The sequence below is a fragment of the Alexandromys fortis genome, unplaced genomic scaffold, assembly GCF_014885135.2.
Source record: "Alexandromys fortis isolate MF-2015 unplaced genomic scaffold, M_Fortis_MF-2015_v1.1 scaffold_429, whole genome shotgun sequence".
In the NCBI taxonomy this organism is placed as follows: Eukaryota; Metazoa; Chordata; class Mammalia; order Rodentia; family Cricetidae; genus Alexandromys; species Alexandromys fortis.
This window is the reverse complement of record NW_026068308.1, coordinates 44692-64341: the sequence shown is the minus strand read 5'-3', so window position 1 is coordinate 64341 and position 19650 is coordinate 44692. Positions and strand designations below refer to the sequence as shown.

Here is a 19650-nt window from a genome sequence, read left to right as displayed (position 1 = left end):
AGCAGCATTTATAATCAAATGTCTTTTAGCAGCTTTTTGTTCCTTCCTCAGACATCAAACAATTCAAAGACAGTACAATAATATATGGTATCCAGACTCTGTGGGTATTTTCCCTCTTTACATAGCTTTATTTTAACCTCTATTTCTTTTATTTTCATTTTTAATTTTTGGCTTTTTGAGACATGGTTTCTCTGTGCATCTTTGACTCTCCTGGAACTCACTCTGTATATTAGACTGTCCTTTAACTCACAGAGATCTGCCTGCCTCTACCTCCCAAATGCTGGGATTACAAGTGTGGGCCCACTACACCTTGAACTCACAGAGATTTGTCTGCTTCTGCCTCTCAAGTGTTGAGATAAAATGTGTGTGCCACTATACCCAACTACTCTCCTTTTTCTTTTTTAAAGGATTTTATTTTTTTATTTTCTTTTCCAAACCTACATATATTTTTAAACACACTCTAAACCATTTAGAGCTTTTTGGATTTTTGTGTTTTTTTTTTTTTCTTTTTGTCTTTGAGTCTGTCTTTACTGTACATCTCTCTATTACTGACCACATGAGTATTTAATTTGCTAAGCAATATGGCTAGGATTAAAGCTGTGGCATTGATGGATGGATCCAGCCCATTCCTTAGCTTTTTCCTCTGAGTCTTACCTCAATTCAGAGGTACTGGCTAGAGCCATGTTCATTGCTGCAACTCTATGCCTATGCCATTTCAAGGTCCCTGCCACTACCAAAAAGTATGCAGTCAGCTTTTCATTTACACTATTTATGTATTTTTGTGTCAGGACCTCTTAAAAGAGCTGCAAGGTTTTGCAGCTAAAGCTGAGTCAGGAAGCCTCTCTTAGATGAGAGCGCTTGCTTTCTAGCAAGTAGAGCCTACCTGAGAAATTACTTCTATCAATAATCCATGCTTACCTTTATTCTTTTCTGTCTAGAATTACTTCCCAAACTCTCTCAGGCTTTATGTGGATGCAGTTGTCCACATGGGTACCATTTGTTGAACAAGGTTTTTGTCCCACCCTGTCCTTCTGGTGACTAAGGTTTCTGTCCTGCCCAGTTCCTGCAGTTGTGCAGTCCCAAAGAAATACACAGAGGTCTATGCTAATCAAAAACTGATCGGCCTAGTAGCTCAGGCTTCTTATTAACACGTATAATTTATATGAGCCTATAATACTTATCTGTGTTAGCTATGTGGCTTGCTACCTTTTTTGGCAAGGCAGTCACATCTTGCTTTCTCATGTGTTTGGCTTACTCTCTGTCTAGATAACAACTACAGACTGAATCTTCCCTCTTCCCAGAATTCTTATTGCTCCACCTCTACTTCTTGCCTGGTTTCTCCACTTATACTTTCTGCCTGGGTACTGGCAAATCAACATTTTCTTAAAATACAAAAGACAGGGTACAAACCATTGTCCCACAGCATAAGTGCACCATAAACTGGTAACTAAGACTATCTCTGTAAGTTTCTAGAAAGTATCTAGATTCAAATTATGACATTTATGTTACTCAATTGCAAGAGTAAGAAATTTAGATGTAGCCCCAATTCCAGAAATTTTGTCTTAGACTTTAAAAACTTCAGAATTCAAGAAATATATATATATATTATGTACATATATAATTCATCTCTCTATATATATGCTATAATATCTATCTATACTAAATATACCTGTATCTATATCTTTATATCTTTCTCTGCTTACCTTTATATCTTGAGGCAATGTGTGTTAAATGCAGTTGCTTGTTAATGAATCAGGTTTAATCTTTTTGTAATTTTAAAAATATATTGTTATTATTATTATTATTATTATTATTATTATTATTACCAAACTCTGTTAGTCTACTAGAATGCTGGTATTTGTAGTTTGGTGTTATATGTCTCATTAAGCCCGCAGCACTAAGGACTATATTTTCTTTTATGTTTCATTTACTGATTATAATCTAGTAATGTTATGAATCTTTTCATTTCATAAAACATGAGTTTTTAGGGTTAAGAGCAATACTCTGTTAATTTTCAAAGTCTATTAGGTCTTATTACGATTATAAATAGCTTATACTAATTATTGAGAAAATTCAACATAGAGAAAGAATTCAATAGGGCAGACTGAATTGAAAGTTGAGTTATGAAGATAAATTCTATAAGTTTTAATAGGTTGGTTCTAGGCTCTATATTTCAATCAGTTATTCATTGATTTATTTAAATGCTTCCGACTTACAAGTTTGCTGAGGTATGCATTTCTGTATGCTGTGAATATGTTTTGCTCTTATTGGTTCATAAATATAACTGCTTTGGCCTCTATCAAGGAAGGATATAGCTAGGCTGGAAATCCAAGCAGAGATACAAGAGAAGTGTAGAATCCGGGAGACTCCATTAAGTCACCCAAGGAACAGCATGCCAGATGACTGGTAAGACCATAGTCATGTGGCAATTCTTAGATTAATAGAAATGACTTAATTTAAATGTAAGGGCTAGATACAAATAAGCCTGACCCATCAGACAAATATTTATAATTAATATTAAGCCTCTGGGTGGTTATTTTTAATGTGAGTGTGGAACCAGGTATGATGACAAACATCTGTTTACAAATGGTATACCAACATGAGGCTCTTGAATTTACATAAGGCTGATGAAAGCTTTCTAAAAGCATTCTAGAATACATAAATGGAGATAAAAACAGCTTCATAGTTAATGTCTCTCATTGCGGTCCATAGTACTAAAGTGTGTCCTCTGGTTACAACATGGCAGACTCCTGTGGTTCTCTCAAAGCAGCAGTACACAGAGGTTCCACCCTGCCTCTGCCTGTTGACTTGAGAGCACAGCTTTGGGCTTAAGAGTCCAACTCTGCACTGCATGGCATGTTCCTGCAGGTTCTTACATAGGCTGCTGTAAAGAGGCTTCTCCTAGCACTGTATACAGAAAGTAATCATGATTTCTTGGGTACCTTAGCCATGTTGAAAAGCCTAGATGGGCAGAGCCAGCAGCCAAAGTTTATGACTTTGATCCTAGTCACACCTGCTTAGAAGTTTAAAGCAGTGGTCAGGAAAGGATTACAGATACACAGTAAAGATAGATTCAGCCAAAAAGAAACTGCTAAATGGGTCGCAATGTTTTTGAAAAAGTGTTCATAAGGTTGCAGGAGAAAGAAAAAAAGATAGAGACAGTCATAGATTAAAAGAATAATCTGAAGATAATAAAATAAGGTCATTGGAAAAGGAATAGAGTAATGAAAATTATAATAATCCAAATAAAGATGGAAAATTTACAGAGTATGGATTAGGTATACAATTGTGGTTTTTTATTTTTACTTTTTACTATTAATAAGCTTACTGCTAAGAGACATTTGATTGTGGGGGCTGTTAAGTTAAACCAACACATATAGTTTAAAGATATCTTGATTTTGAAATTTGCTTCTAAGGATATGTTGATTTAGAAAAGAAGTTCAGTTTAGTTTCCACAGAAGATGAAAAGCTGTGGATTCTTTCCAAGATACTATGGCTTGAATAAGGAAAACCTTCTGAGAGGTCTCCAAAAGGAGTGATGGCCAAGGTGATGCAACCTCCAGAACGGCTTCAAGGCAACTGGCTGAGATGATGAAGCCTCACAGATGACTACAGCCAAAATTTAACCATCATTCTAATTTTTCTCAGGCTTCCCCTAAGATTACCAGTGTCCAACAATCAGCAGTAAGTAATGTAGAGAAGTATACCCCCAATTTCCAAAATATTGTTTATGACTGTTTGTTTTTTATTTAAGGAGGCTGATTATAAATTGTTATTGGTCATAGTCAATATCTTTCTAAATATGAAACAGGGATGTAATATGGAAATGATAGGGAAAAGGGTAGATAATTAAAATAAAAGGAGTTATTTTATTGAATCTACTTTAATTGAACAAAACACAGTTAATCTCAAAATACTTTACATTGGTATGTATTTTGGCTTATTGATACAAATTTAAGGTCAGTTTTGTTATACTATATGTATATTTCTACTATTGTTTAAGGTATTATGTTTATGAAGCTCATTTAAAATTGTAATATATAAATAAAAATATAGAGTAATAGTAATCTATGATAGTCAAACTTATAATCGTGTTAATTAGGTTTGTTAGATATTAGGAGATATATTTCAGATGGATAGGTAATCTTAAAACACTTCAAAGACCTACAGAATATGACATTTAAAGTTTAATAACTTAGAATTTTCTCAACAATGAGACATTCTGATCATGGCAGAACCAATCACTTCAAAGAGGATGATAGGCATCAAAAATCATTGTGTAGTTTGCTTTTGCTATGGCAAGGCTAGCCATTTTTGCAAGAAACTACTTTTGCCTGTATTGCTTGACTATATACTGTATAAACTTGAAATGCAGGACCCAAAGGAAAACAACTGCTAAACTTTGCCAAAACAAGGTAGGATGGTCCTTCAGCATTCCTGTTTCACAGAAGAAGCTGCCAGACATTCCACATAACATAGAGTAAAGTGACTGATGAATTTTGCCGATATAGTATTTCAAATTTGCTGATTCAATGTAGAGTATCTTCCAGATATTCTAGGCTTGTAGACTGAAGATGGATGCCCAATGCTGCAAAAGAACTTTGGGTGACTGTTCAGGCAGCTTGACGTCACTTTCATTTCTAGAGTTTTGGAAGTTGTTTGCAATACACTTCCTATATACTCAGGCAATATATCTTTCTGAGTTCAGTGATGGAACTGAAGACTAGTTAATTATTATTTTCCTTATTTATAGTAAACGATAATTAGATATGAAACTTTAGACTCACAAAGATAAGGCAGATGATAGTGTATCTTCCTTAATTTTGTCAAATACAAATATACTAAATATTGTAAATGCAATTCTTGCTTGTAAACAATTTTGTTATATGTAATTTTATTATGTTAAAGTTAGTAATCTTCCTTTTTATTAGAAAGAAAAGGGGAAATGCTGTAGTATCTCTTTCTGTACACTGTTAATATATGTTACTCTCATTGGTTGATAAATAAACTGCTTTTGTCTATTGCAAGGGAATATAGAGACAGGCAGGAAATCCAAGCAGAGATATAGGAGAAGTTTTGAGTCTAGGAGATACCAACAAGCCACTCAAGAGAATAAGATGCCAGTGGACAGGCAATGTTATGACTAAAGGGCAATAGTTAGATTTTTAAAAATGGGTTAATTTAAAAGTTAGAGCTAGCAAGTAATAAGCTTAAGCCATTGGCCAAACATTTATAATTAATATTAAGCTTCTAAGTTGTTATTTTAATAGTGGCTGTGAGACTGGGTGGGATGAACAGCCTCCATTTACACATGATGGCATACCTTTTCTTTCAAAAACATTCTATACTACCAATCTGTTTGAGGCAAGTTTTTTTATTATGTGAAATTAATATTTCAGTCTTCAGATTGTTCCTTTCATGACAAGTCATTGTCTAGAACTTTCTCAAATGAAATCACAATTTATAATACTACTTGTTAACAAAATGTCATCTGCAAAGTGAATTGTACATTCTTCTCAGATTCATTAAATGGCAAGCACAGTTTTAACTATTTAGTTTTTAAAAGCATTAAGAAAAGGCCAAATCTACACATATAATGGGTATAGGTAACCATAGTAAATATAAAGGCAAGTTCATAAATTCTAAAAAGACAAGATCTTTCAGAGAACTCCAGACAATGTACTAATTTTAGCAGAAAGATTAACTTAAAAACTCTAGTGAAGAATGATAGCTTCTATTTCTTGTAAAGATGATATTAACATAACATTCCTGTCATCAAATGCAGAATTTAATGAAGGCAACAAAATTGCCCAATTAACCAAATGTATTTGTATCAAACAATAGATATTCCAAATAAATTCCCTGAGAAAAATTGTCTCCGTCTAATTCCTGAGCATTATGCAATTGAAAAGCAGCACCTTTGTGGCTCATAATTATGGACACAATAGTAAAAAGCTGCCAGCAAATGTTTCAATTGTTTTAATACCTCTTTTGGTAATGCAATAATTAAAGCATCTTGCTTGAAGAAGTGGACATTATTATGTAGTCAAATTTATATCATTTTATTCCGGTCTAGTTTAATGACATTTTCCTTCAGTCTTACTATATTAGTCTCTTCATTTTCCTATAGTTCCATTTTAGAATTTGTAGGCTGTTTTTGAGAAATACCTCTAGATGAAAATTTTCAACATATTTGTGATAGTGTTTTATCATAATTTAACATATAAATGTATTTATTTATGTGAAAAATAGTAATATGTTAAGACAATTTTTACTTTTCTTAACAAAAACCGAGAACTAGTTATAGATTATAAATTAAATTGCATAAAATTAATAAATGTTTCTTTAGTAGACAGCCTAAGAGTCATGTTATTTAATGATAGGTAAAAGTATATTTTATGTGCCTAAAGAGTACCTGCCATAATTAATGAACTATAAACTTTAGATACTCCAGAATTTTGAAGGGGATTCTTTGCATACTTGTCTGAATATTATTTCAGATAAAAAATGGTTTCTTTATGCCGAAGAATCTTCCCTCTGTCTTAGTACAAGATAAAATCTCTGACTTTCAAGACATTTGTTTTCTACAAATACCCAGGCAGTGATAATTGAGAGCAAAGTTGTGATTGCCTTTGCTCTGAAGAAAATTAGAAATGTGATGGATCCATGGATTCTCTCTGGATCAATATCTACCCATTGTATATTTTTCTCATTATGCATAGCATGAGTAATGTATATTTGTTAACATCCAATGCAGCTAAGTAAATTACATCATTAAGCAAAAACCCAGTGTGTCAGAGAAGTATACATTTCCCTATATGAAAGAAAATACTGATAAATATTTATTAAATAATTCAATCCATCATTAAAATTAGTGATAGGGCTAGGAAGGTATCTCAGTCAGCAAAGTACTTGCCTTGTGCTGTGATAAAGAAAGCAACATGACTAAGACCAATTCCTAGAAGAGTGTATGCTGGCTTACTGTTTGAGATAAAGGATTCATTTGGAAAGAGGAGAAATGACACCAGGAAGTTTGATCAAGAAACTAAGAAATCAATAGTAAGCATGCATCAGGGAGAAAGTGAAAATTGGGACAAGGATATAAAGCTCAAAGCCCACACCTACATGACACATTTCTTCTAGTAAGGCCACACCAAGTCCACAAACAGCATCACTAATTGAAGACCAATTTTTCAAATGCCTATGTCAAATGCCTGAGAGACCTTCTTTCTAAAATAACTAAATTAGGAAAACTCTAAAAAAGTGATGGGAGCATAGTGAGGAATCTCTGGACTAAAACAGGACTGCAACCCAGAAAGCCAAATAATATATCATGTAACTCCATGACTGGTGCCAAAGTGAAAAAAACAGCTCAGTTTATTTAGTTTGGTTACCTGATTCACATGTCTCTCTTATACTGTTCTATTCTATATATTCACCTCTTAATGACAGTTGGACCACTGGTCTAGTATCTCCAATGTCATAGGGCTGTATTCTAACACAGGCTTCACTTTCAAAGCTTTATGAAATGGCTTCTGATGACCTCCTGGCTTCTCATGGCCTTCTTCAACCAGCAACTCCAAGACTGCCACACTTTGACCTCAGCAGCTGTCTGACGTTATAGGAAGAATCCACAACCATTCTCCCTGTTAAACTTTTTATATGTCCAAAACCAGTTTCATATGGACAACACCACCACTTTTGGCTGCCAGATGGATAGATTCTGGTCCCTTGAATCAAATTCACTAACACGTTTGTATGTGAGAACTTTCTAGGAGCAAAATGCTTCTTCAGACTTTCCCTTTCACAAGTTGGGCGCTTAGTGGTGAGATCAGTATCTTGTCCTGAGGACACCATATTTACTCTTTCAGTGAAAACAAGACTTTTCTTTAACATTACTTTTGGTGTTTTGAATAATATGTCCTCCCTAAGTATTGGACATTGGAATACTTGGTCTCCACCTGGCAACTATTTGACTATTTGCAGAAGATTTGGATGTGTGGACTTGCCACAGGAAGTATTCACTTAGCAGAAGGCTTTAAGGTTTCAAAAAGCTCATGACATTTTGAGTTATCTCTCTGTTCCTTCTGCTGGTGGTTCAAATGTGGGCTCTTACCTGTTCTTTCTGTTGCTTTCTGCCTAATAGCTTCAATCTGCAATCGTGGACTCTAAACGTAAGTTGCTTTGGCTATGATGTTTTATCACAGCAATATAAAGATAATTAAGACAGCCCTAATTTTCTTAACAGTTCCAGCTTTTTTTCAGCATGTGTCCTAGTTATTACATTAAGCATCCTAACACCCCTTTTCTCTCCAAACTGCACATTTTATATTTATTTGTGATGTTTGTTCTTTTTCACTGTAGACTTGAGAAATCAGTAAAAACCAAGCTATAGCTATGCTGTATTTACATGTCATATACTAAGGAAATTACGCCACTACTTTTAATTTAGCCTCAGTCAAGCCCTTAAGATAAGGCTAGAAGGTAGCAAAATTCTTTGTCAAAATATGACAAAAGAAGCCTCTTGTTATTCCCCTCTGGAACTTCTTGAATTATACCTTCATTGTCTGAGCTGTTCTCAGTACTCTTGGGAGTATACTAGAGTGGCCCTTCAAACTCAGCTTATAGAATCCAAACACTTTACCAGTCTGAAATTCAAAAATATTCCACATCCATACAAGAAACAACACAGTGAGGTTTTTTCCAGAAAGAACACACTCTCTGGTGCCAAGTTCTGAATTAATTACTTTTCTGTTGCTTGTTAAAACACTTTAAGCAACTTATAGAAGAGAGAGATTATTTAGATTTCTTTTTCCAAAATGAGAGTCCATAATTGTGGGAGAGGTATGAAATCATCACTAAGGGAATAATATATAAGTGAAAATAATTACATAATTATTACAATACTAAAATTTCAAAAATAGTCAAAGCCATATTGAATTTGTGGTATCATATCAATACGGTGGTTGAGTAAAATAAGTATGTACATAATAACTAGCTGTGTTTGCTTTTTATCTGAGTTCTGAGTTTTCAATATGTTTTAACAGGAATTAAAATTTAGACACTAAGGTAATCATCGAGTTAATAGAATTTAAAAGAAAAATTAGTATATAGGCCCCATTTTAGTTGTGGTTTTCCAAATGACTTTGGAGGCATGCTCTCATTAATGGGAATACCTATCAAAATTGAAAATAAAGACACAAAGTGCAGGCTATTACTAAATAACTCTTAGCTCCCAAATCAGTCAGCTTGTTTTCCCTATTCACATCATAACTGTCTCACTATGATTGCTGTATTCTATCTGTGAGCCTTATTAAATCCAAATATTCTTTTATACTTCTGTGAATACATTAAAATGCCATTCTGCAATTAACAATAGAAGAGAATGAGATCAAATCTTCAAAGTAATCTGCCCTTCTATCAGTGTGGTTTAAAGGCATTGATTATTATTATCTCAGAGAATGCAATATGAGTCAGTGTCACATGAAGAATAAAAATCAAAACATTTCCTTATGGAGTATTTTTACCAAGAATGAGACTGGTTTTAAATTTTCTACTTCTCTTTCATTGTGTCTTCTTTCATCTCCTGTCATCATCTCTCTGTTGTATGAGTCTAGCTCTGCATTTTCCTTAATGGTATCTTATGATTCTGGTTTCCCTGTTTCTTTGCCTTGTCTCTAAGAAACAGCTTTGCTCTGTATTTATTGAACCACACAAAACACATCAAATGGGGGAAAGGACTGAGAAATACTATATAGAAATCTTTTTTTAATTTATTTATTTATTAAAGATTTCTGCCTCCTCCCCGCCACCGCCTCCCATTTCCCTCCCCCTCCCCCGNAAGGTGAGCATCCACGAAACTGCCTAGGCTCCCACGAAACCAATAGGTACAGTAGGATCAAAAACCCATTGCTATTGTTCTTGACTTCTCAGCAGTCCTCATTGTCCACTATGTTCAGCGAGACCTGTTTTAACCCAGGCTTTTTCAGACCCAGTCCAGCTGGCCTTGGTGAGTTCCCGATAGAACATCCCCATTGTCTCAGTGTGTGGGTGCACCCCTCGCGGTCCTGAGTTTCTTGCTCGTGCTCTCTCTCCTTCTGCTCCTGATTAGCAACGTTTTGGAAGGGATTAAGTCATTAATACTAACTGACCCAGATAAAAAACAAATGTAGCCAATCAATATCTGTATTTTTGTTTTCAACGTTTGTAGATCACCTTAATCCTTTTTTTCTGTTTTCAGCAAATGAGTAAACTTGTGAATATATATTGTCTTCTGATTCTGGAGGATAGAACATGAATATTTTAAGATTAAAACTATGAATTAGGCTCCGGTGTTCCATAGATTGTCTCCTTGCACCGTGTACAATGCCAGCAGGATATTTCCTGTTTAGACTGCTCTCCAAACACTTTTCTAAGAGCAGCTTCTTTTGTGGCTATGAAGACAGCTCTCAGGCAGGACTCTTTGTCACCAAGGAAAACAAGAAACAGCCACTGTCTGCCTAGCTTGAGCCATGTGCTGCAGACAAAGTGCTGCATTTCCTCTTTGATTAACTGGATGGGTCAGTAGAAAAAAAAAAAAAAACCCTACAGCTTCTTCAGCAAACTGACAGCAGAAGGACTCTAGAAAGGTGCCTTAGCAGAGACAGGAGTGGAAAAAAGAAAAAGAAGATGCAAAAGAACAAAGAGAAAGAAGGAAAAAAATTGAACAAGGGCCAGATCATCATTAAAAAGTGTTCTGGTTTTGTGCATTTTATGAAAAGTGGGATAGCCCAGACCACTGAACAAAGATGCAAAGAAGAACAGGAGATGTTGGAGGCTGACATGACCTAACAGAGAGAAGAGTAGAATAGGAGGAGGAAGTTGAAAGTTAAAGGGGAGCATGGATGGAGTGAAAACACATGGGGAGTTTGAAGTATTGCCCTCTCAAGACCTGGGACCCAATGGAGAAACACATGTATAAATGTTTTCTTTATGACAGCAAATGAGAGAAGAAAAGTCATTCAGTGTCCTGGTTGGTGTGGAGAATGGAAATGGGGCTACAGGTTTTGCTATAGAAAGGCATTGACCAAGTAGATGCTGTCACAAAGGCAAAGAACAGAATGATTCATTATTTGTATTATATAGAATTATAAAGTCCCTACAATATTCCATGATATTTCATTAAGATTTAAAATGATACAGATCAGAATGAAGAAAGACCCCAGAGGCTATGGCTTCTGCTACCACAGGGCCATTATCACCATATACTAACTCATTGGAATCAAGGACATGTATGCAGGATCACTGGATCCACGAATACAAGCAGCCTCACCCTGGGTCTCTTTTATTGGCTTAGTAGCCAGGAAACTCAACAAGATTTTGCCTATAAAAAGGGTCACCACATAGTGGAGTTCTTCGAGGAATATAGCCCTCTTCCTATTGTGGTTGCCTGCCCACAGTGGGTCTTGAGTAAGGAGCCAGAGTCTGAGGTTCTTGACATTAAACTGGACTGGAAAGAAGTGAAGACCTAGCTTCTCTGGGTTTGTGGATTATAGTATGGTTCTCATTTACTTTAAAGCTAATATACACTTATCAGTGAGTACATGCCAAGTTTGTCTTTCTGGGTCTGGCTTACCTCACTCAGAATGCTTTTTTTTCTAGTTCTATCTATTTGCAACCAAATTTCATGATGTCATTGTTTTTAACAGCTGAGTAATATTTCAATGTATGAATTGCTACATTCTTTTAATCCATTCTTAGGTTAAGAGCCATCGAAGTTGTTTACATTTCTATTATAAATGACAATTTTATGAACATAATTGAGCAATGGGTATATGCCCAAGAGGGTATAGCTGGATCTTGAGGTAGATTGATTCCCAGTTTTCAGAGAAATTGCCATATTGATTTCCAAAGTGATTATGTAAGTTTACACTCCATGAGCAGTGGAGGTGTGTTACCCTTGCTTCATATCCTCTTCTTATAAGCTGTCATTAGTGTTTTTGATCTTAGCCATTTTCACAGGTATAAAATGGTATCTCAAAGTCATTTGGATTTGCTTTTCACTGATGGCTAAGGGTATTGAATAATTATTTAAGTGTACCTCAGCCATTTGAGATTTTTTTGTTGAGAATTCTCTGTTTATATCTGTATCCCATGTGGCCTCTTATATTATAAGTGCCAATGTAAACCTTGTGTTGCTAGATCTCCTTAGCCTTATTTCCAAGGAAAAGATGAGTGGACTATCAACCCGTTCTGCAATTCCACAACACAAGACAATCAGATCCACAGCACCACGAAGCAGGACAATCAGACAAGATAGGGAGTCAAGTCAAAACAGGAACTCAGTTTATTACTGTGAACATCAACTTATGTTGCATTATGAGTGGCAGGGCTGCGTCCCTGGCACCCGGCCACCCACATGGCTAGCTTATGCCCGAAATAATTACACGGAAACTGTATTTTTTTTAAACACTGCCTGGCCCGGCTAGTTCCAGCCTCTTATTGGCTAGCTCTTACATATTGTTCTAACCCATTTCTAATATTCTGTGTAGCCCACGAGGTGGCTTACCAGGGAGGATCTTAACCTGCATCTGTCTGGCGTGGGAGAATCATGGTGACTCCTCACTCAGCTTCTTTTTCCCAGCATTCTCTTCTGTTTACTCCACCCACCTATGTTCTAACCAATAAAATGGGCCAAGGCAGTTTCTTTATTAGAAAGAAATCACTCCCACATCAAACTTATATAGGTTAAGTGACATTGTGTGATGTGTGGGTACCTCCAGCTAATGACAGTAGCCAAGCCCTTCCTATGGCTGAAGGGGCATCTACCTAGATTTTGATTTCTCATCCTCACTTGGTCTTCTCAGACTTGAGCTAGGCTTTTCTCTGTCCTATAGGCCTCGAGGTACAGGCCCTGAACTCAAGCCAGGCTTTTCTCTGTCCTACAGGCCTCAAAGTACAGGCCTTGAGATAATTTTAGCCTAACAGATTGTGATCTATAAGTCTATCCCTAAAAAAAAATAATCCTTGATTATACTCAGTTCTGAGCTAGTGTGGGATTTCTTGTTAGCATCCATCTTAAGTATTCTATTCAGGAAGCTGTTTTATGTGCCAATGTGTTCAAGGCTACTTCCCACAATCTCTTCCTTCAATTTCAGTGTAACAGGATTTATGTTGAGGTCTTTGATACATTTGTACTTGGGTTTTGTAATAAGACAATAGATATGGATATATTTGCATTTTTTCTGTATGCCGACATTCAATTATGCCAGCACCATTTGTTGAAGATGCTTTCTCTTTATCATTGTATAATTTTTGATTCTTTGTCAGAAATAAGATGTTCACAGCTGTCTGGATTTGTCAGAGACTTCAGTTGGATTTCATTGATCCACATGTCGGTTTTTATGCCAATACCATACTGTTTTTATTACTATAGCTCTATAGTAGAGCTTGAAGTCAGTGATGTTGATACCTCCAGAACTTCTTTATTATAAAGGATAGATTTAGCTATCCTGGGATTTTTGTTTTTCCATATGAAGTTGAGTATTTGAGTATTATTCCTTTGAGGTCTGTGAAAATTTGTGTTGGAATTTTGATGGGGATTGCATCAAATCTCTAGATTGCTATTGGTAAGATTGCTTTTTTTTTTTTTTTAACTGTGTTAATCCTATTGATCCCTGAGCTTGGGACATCTTTCCATTTTCTTGTATCTTCTCCAATTTCTTTATTAGAATTAAAGTTTTTGTCACACTGTATTTCACTTCTTTCTCTAGAGTTAGGAGGACCCAAAGAGAGATGCATGGATTTCCCTGGGGCAGAAATAGAGGAGAACTCCTGGATAAACCAGGGGCAGAAGAGACCATGGAGGTATGGGAACATGAAGGATCCATTTGGGAGGGTTGGAGTGGAATGTATGGGGAGAATAATGAAAGATATATCTTGATGTGGAGGCTATATTTTGGGGTTAGGGAGAAATTGATGCCAGGGAAACTCATAGGAATCCACAAGGATGACCACATCTAATACTCCTAGCAATATTGGAGATGGTGCCTGTACTGGAATTTTCCTGTATTCAGATTGGTGACTATCCTAATTGTCATCAGAGAGGCTTCATCCAGTATATAATGGAAGCAGATGCAGAGATCCACAGCCAAGCACTGGGTACAGCTCCTAGAATCATGTGGAAGAGAGAGATGATTGATTGTAAGAGCCAGGGGAGTCAAAGTCATGACAGGGGAACCCACAGAGACAGCTGACCTGAGCTTGTGGGCACTCACCAATTCTGGACTTACAGCTAGGGAGCCTGCATGGGGCTAACCTAGGCCCTTTGCATGTGTGTCACAATTGTGTAGCTTGGTGTCTTTATAGGGCTCCTAACAGTGGAATCAGGACCTTTGCTAGAGGCTTGAGCTTGCTTTTGGAAACCCAATCCTCATGTGGGTTGCCTAGCCTAACCTTGATAGAGGGAGAGGAGCTTGGTCCTTTACTCCTGTCTGGGGCACAAGCCTATAGCAGCAAAAGACTTTGAAAGGAATTAAAAGGAGTCAGTTTAAATTAAACCTTTTCTATCTGAGGAGGTTAGGAAAAAAGCATTCTCAAATCTGTTTTGATAGATTTTTTCTTTATTCTTTTAATGTTGTTCTCATGATGTTTCTTTGTTACATTCTCAGATTTCTTTATCTTTCATTCTAGCTCTTTCTTTACTCTTCATGTTTCCCTTCCAATTCTCTCATACTTGTTGTCTATCTATCATGAGGTTTCTGTCATGATAGTCCCTAAGTTTCTGACTGCTTTCTTGGTTCTTCAAAGCTTATAAAGACCCACAATATCTTCCAGGCATGACATCTGAAAGTCACCATACCATTTCTGAAGTAAATGATAAGAAAGTGTCCTCTTGACAGCTCTTAAACACTAAATCCAGATAAATTGTCGCAATAGCAAGGAAAAAGCACTTTTTTTCCTCCTAATTAGTGGACTGCAACCCACAGTCTGCAAAGACTGCTCAAGGAAAAGTCTTTTTGTTATCTATAGAGGTAGCCTTCTAAAACTAAACTACTAACGATATTAAAAGAAATATGAAAATTGTGTGCTATATCCTATATTACCAAGTGTATAAATAGCTTAAACATGTTGTGATTGCTAATTGTAAAAGCTGAACTTTCTCAGACTGAACACTGTTTCTAAAGAGCAATTGTTGTCAGACAGAATGGAGTGCTGAGTTGAGCTAAGCTCAGAGGCCCATTGAAGCAGGAGCTGCAGGGCAGGGGTCATAAACATGACAGATGAGCTTATTTGGTACTCTGCAAGGCACAGTGATATTAAAAGTTTTAAATATTAAAATATATTTATCTGTACTGCTTTTAACCCTTGACTGTGAAAAGGGAAATGTGTAACTCTTTCTCAGGGCTATGAAGTTAATTTATATTTTGTAGCCCTGGCCAGTTAGGGAATCTTTTCCCATGGTTTTGAACAAAGTTCACAAAACTGAGGTAAGAATTTGTTATCAGCTAGACCTGGTCTCACAATTATGTACCTTGGCACTATGTATGTTGGCTCAACAAATCAGACTGCTGGCTACAAGTCTTTATAAATAAGATTGTATTTTTCTATGACTAGTTTATATTAAAAGCCATTAGAAGTGCAAATGATCTGATCTAAGGCTATTTTGAAGTTTTATATCAGTTGGTAATATATGGCTATCTTGGCAGCTGGGTACAATACAGCTGTTTTCTTAAGCTGAGTTCCAAGACAGCTCTTAATGGACACTTATAAACCCTGACATGGATAACACCGTTTTGGATTTATTAATCAAAATGCTGTATAAGCTAATATTATCTATATTAAATGGGTAATACAGCTATCCTTAACCACTTTCTTGAAAATCTACAAATGAAAATTCCCAGAAGATCAGGATTTTAATCATGTAATACACACACATTATGCTAAAACTATGGGAAATTCCCAATAGCAGCTAAGGAGAGAATGCAAATTAGCACATATAAAATTACAGACAGAAGCAAAAGATATTCTGGAGTCTCTTGCAAACTTTACAAATATGAATTTTCTCCAACAGAAATTATTTTCTGGTGGGTTGACACCTTAAATATTAATTGCCACTTCCTGTAATAAGGGCCTCCGGCAGTCCTGCTTTAACTTGTGCCATGCCATGTTTTGTTGATTCACGTGGAAGGCCTGTTTTTTTTCTGAATGGAGTTGGAGAAATAGGTGCAGAGGGATGTGGGTGGGGGGTGGGGGGGGCAGGGAACATGAGGATAGGAGAGAGGGGAAAATGTAGTCAGTATGTAAAAATAAATGAAAAGTTTAACAAAAAGAGAATACCATACAGGGAATGAAGCTCTCTGTGTGGTCTGGTTTAAAGACATCTCTCACCTTAAGGTCCCCAGCCTGAATCAGTCAGCACATTTTGTTGTTCAGAACCTGGAAGAAACTCTACCCCTCACACTTTTATGTGTTGACTTCATTCTTTTTAGGAAAGTTAAACTTTCTTTGTTTTCAAATAAATAATTACAGATTTGAAATAAAAACAACTATGAATTGAGTTAGGTTTTAAAACTTTAATTTCAAAGGAAAACCAAGGTAAGTGAGGTTGACTAGATATTGTTCTCTTAAAGGCAGTTTGAACAAATAGGTTTAGTACACAGTAAGATAGCAGCTTTAAATCTACATTAGGTCAAGCTGAATTATTAATTGAACTGTGATATCTAGCAAAAGTTTCTCTCTCTTTGAATATAAGAAATATTTTAATAATAATGCATTACTACAAAATAAATATTTCTGTTTAATACAACTTTGTATTTTCTCTAGAAGAGAGAAACAAAAATTGTAACCTTGAAGCTAGGTTTCAAAAACTATAGCTTAATTTTGTAATCAGAAAATATGTGTTATAAAATCCCAGGGAGGGGGCTGGAGAGATGGCTCAGTGGTTAAGAGCATTGCCTGCTCTTCCAAAGGTCCTGAGTTCAATTCCCGGCAACCACATGGCTCACAACCATCTGTAAAGAGGTCTGGTGCCCTCTTCTGGCTGCAGACATGCACACAGACAGAATATTATATACATAATAAATAAATAAATATTAAAAAAAATCCCAGGGAAATTCTTTTGGCTTTAATTTTTAATTACAAGGAGCTATGTTCCATGTATATCATTCCAAGCACAATCAGCTTCAGTGAGGCCTTATATCACATAAGATGCTGAAAAGTTTTACAAATGAACCTATAATTCATATTTTTCCAGACTACAATCCTGACCCTATAACTAATTAAGTTATTTATATTTTATAGCTTTTCATTTGGAGACAAATAAGGGAACCTCCATGCCCTTTCACATTGAAAGTATATACCCCCCAAGAGAATTAATTATTGATAATTTTCAAAAGCATTGAATACCACAGTTTAAGATACCTAGAAATTTAATATAAAAAGGCAATATAAGGTTTATTTTGTTGCTAAAAAGTGTGAGTCTATTAAACTATCCTTTTTTAATGACTGAGTTGGATAGTTATGATTTTTGTTAAGATCATTGAAGCATGATTTAAAAAAAAATCTCAGAGACAGATATTGGGATTCAACCTGAAGATCAGAAAAGCAAAGATGCTAACCACTGCCCCTACCTTGACCTCAGTCTTAAAATGGTGATCTTGTCTCCATGAAACCCCAGAATGAGACTGAGATCAAGATCTGTCTCCTCACGTTTTATAATCCTTTCCAGTTGTGGGATTAAGAGCTTGCACCACTACCTGCTAGTTTCTATGACAAACTAGTGTGGCTACTGGGATTAAAGTTGTATGCCATTGCTGTCTGGTCTGTAAGTCTGGCTAGTGTGACTTTTACTTTTCTGATCTTCAACCAAGCTTTATTTATTAAAATACAAATAAAATGCCACTACAGATGATAATGTGCAATTTAGAAGGAAAGCAATATAAAAGGTATGCTGTCCTCATAGAGAATGAGTGAATTGATAATGTTCTTGAAATAATTTGGAAAAATGAGGAGTAAACAATGGCAAAAGCATTTGAACCCTATATCATTTGGTTGTCTATGCTTGCTTGCTACTATAGATGAAGTTCAGGACAACCAAGTGATGGCTAAGTATCTGTAGCTGCTGAAAGCCTGGTAACATGAGGTATATGGGGTTATTCAGCTGTAAGATTCAGAAAATTAATTGGAAGCCATAAAATTTCTCCATGTACTTGCATTACTTTGGATTTTAAAAACGTATGCACAGCATCTTTAAAGCACTGACCTTACATTCTGAGTGTGACAAAAGTTCTTAAATTTTGGTCAGTAGTAAGCTTATTTTATAGTATCCGCATTCCCTTACTAGTCCTCGTGTTTTGTCTTAACAAACTGTGTTTATGACATGACATATTGCCATTTAAAATATTTTATTTCTGATGTTGATTTACTTTTCGAATCAATCATTTCTGTGATGGGTGTTGTGGCAGATGCCTTTAGTGCTAGCACTTGGGCAAACACATCTTTGTGAGTTAAACACCAACCAGTTCTACATATTGCATTCCAACCAAGCCAGGGATATTTTGCGAGACTCTGTCTCAACCAAACAAACAATAATTTGAAAAATTTTTAATAGTTACTCTTATTGTAAAACAGAAAATATGTTAATGTTCCCAGAAGAGGCAAGAATGATTTTTCCACTAGAAAGATGTAATGTGACTTTTATGAGCATCAGTGAAAAAAAAAACCTTTTCTTATGATTTCATTTCATATTTCCCCTGGATTATCATTGACAATTTAAGTGTGAGAGAGATAAGGTTCCCCTGGGGAATGCTGAGAATGAAAACACTCCCAAGAGCTTTTTCCTGCAGCACTCTTCTTATTTTCTGTTACTCTATAGGCAGATGCCATATGAACCCATCTCTTTCTTTCGTCTTTCAACCACACTCTTTTACTTTGTTTTCATTCAAGTGTCCTGGAAAAGAAGGATACCATGAGGCTACCTAACTTATTGTAGTATATTTATTGTCTAGGAGAATTGTCCAAAATATTAAAAGGAGTTCCTTCTGTGGGACTACAACAATGGAAATCAGATTTTTGAGATTTGTTGTTCCCATAATTTGATTACAATTCACTGTTTCTTAGACACTTTGCTAAATACAGTAACTATCAAGGCATTTTTTATCTTTCTTGGTATTTTCACATAGTTTTGAAACATACATTTGTTACATTGAGTTGAATGTTATTAGTAATTAAACTAGTATTACAAAAAGGACTGTTATTTATAATTCCCAAGCATCATTCCCAGCTCTCAACATACACTAGATAATTAAGCTCACATAGAACCATGAGAAATAAATTAGGGCCATTGACCTCCAAATGGCAAATATGTAAATAGAAGACCAGAAATACACAGAACTTAGACAAGGTCAAGCAATGTTGATTTGTAGGATGCATTTCACACTCAAGAGGTATGATTCCAGAGACTGTTCTCTTCCTCAAATTGCATGCTTCTGCAGTGTAAAATTACTACTTATATTCTTTTCAAACTGCAATGAAACCTATAGTAGTATGATAAAACCAAGCAAACGGAAGGATCAGGTAATATATTATTTCAATAAGTAGACATCATAATGGCTGTGTGCCAGGTTGTGCTGAACACAAAGGAGTTACCGTTACAAAGAATACAGAGGTAGA

General features: G+C 35.7%; 1 pseudogene; it reads left to right on the top strand.

Moving 5' to 3' along the window:
* LOC126495072 (28S ribosomal protein S5, mitochondrial-like) overlaps positions 1-11510 on the top strand; it is a 75084-nt pseudogene extending 63574 nt beyond the window's left edge.
* The last annotated feature ends 8140 nt before the right edge of the window (positions 11511-19650 follow it).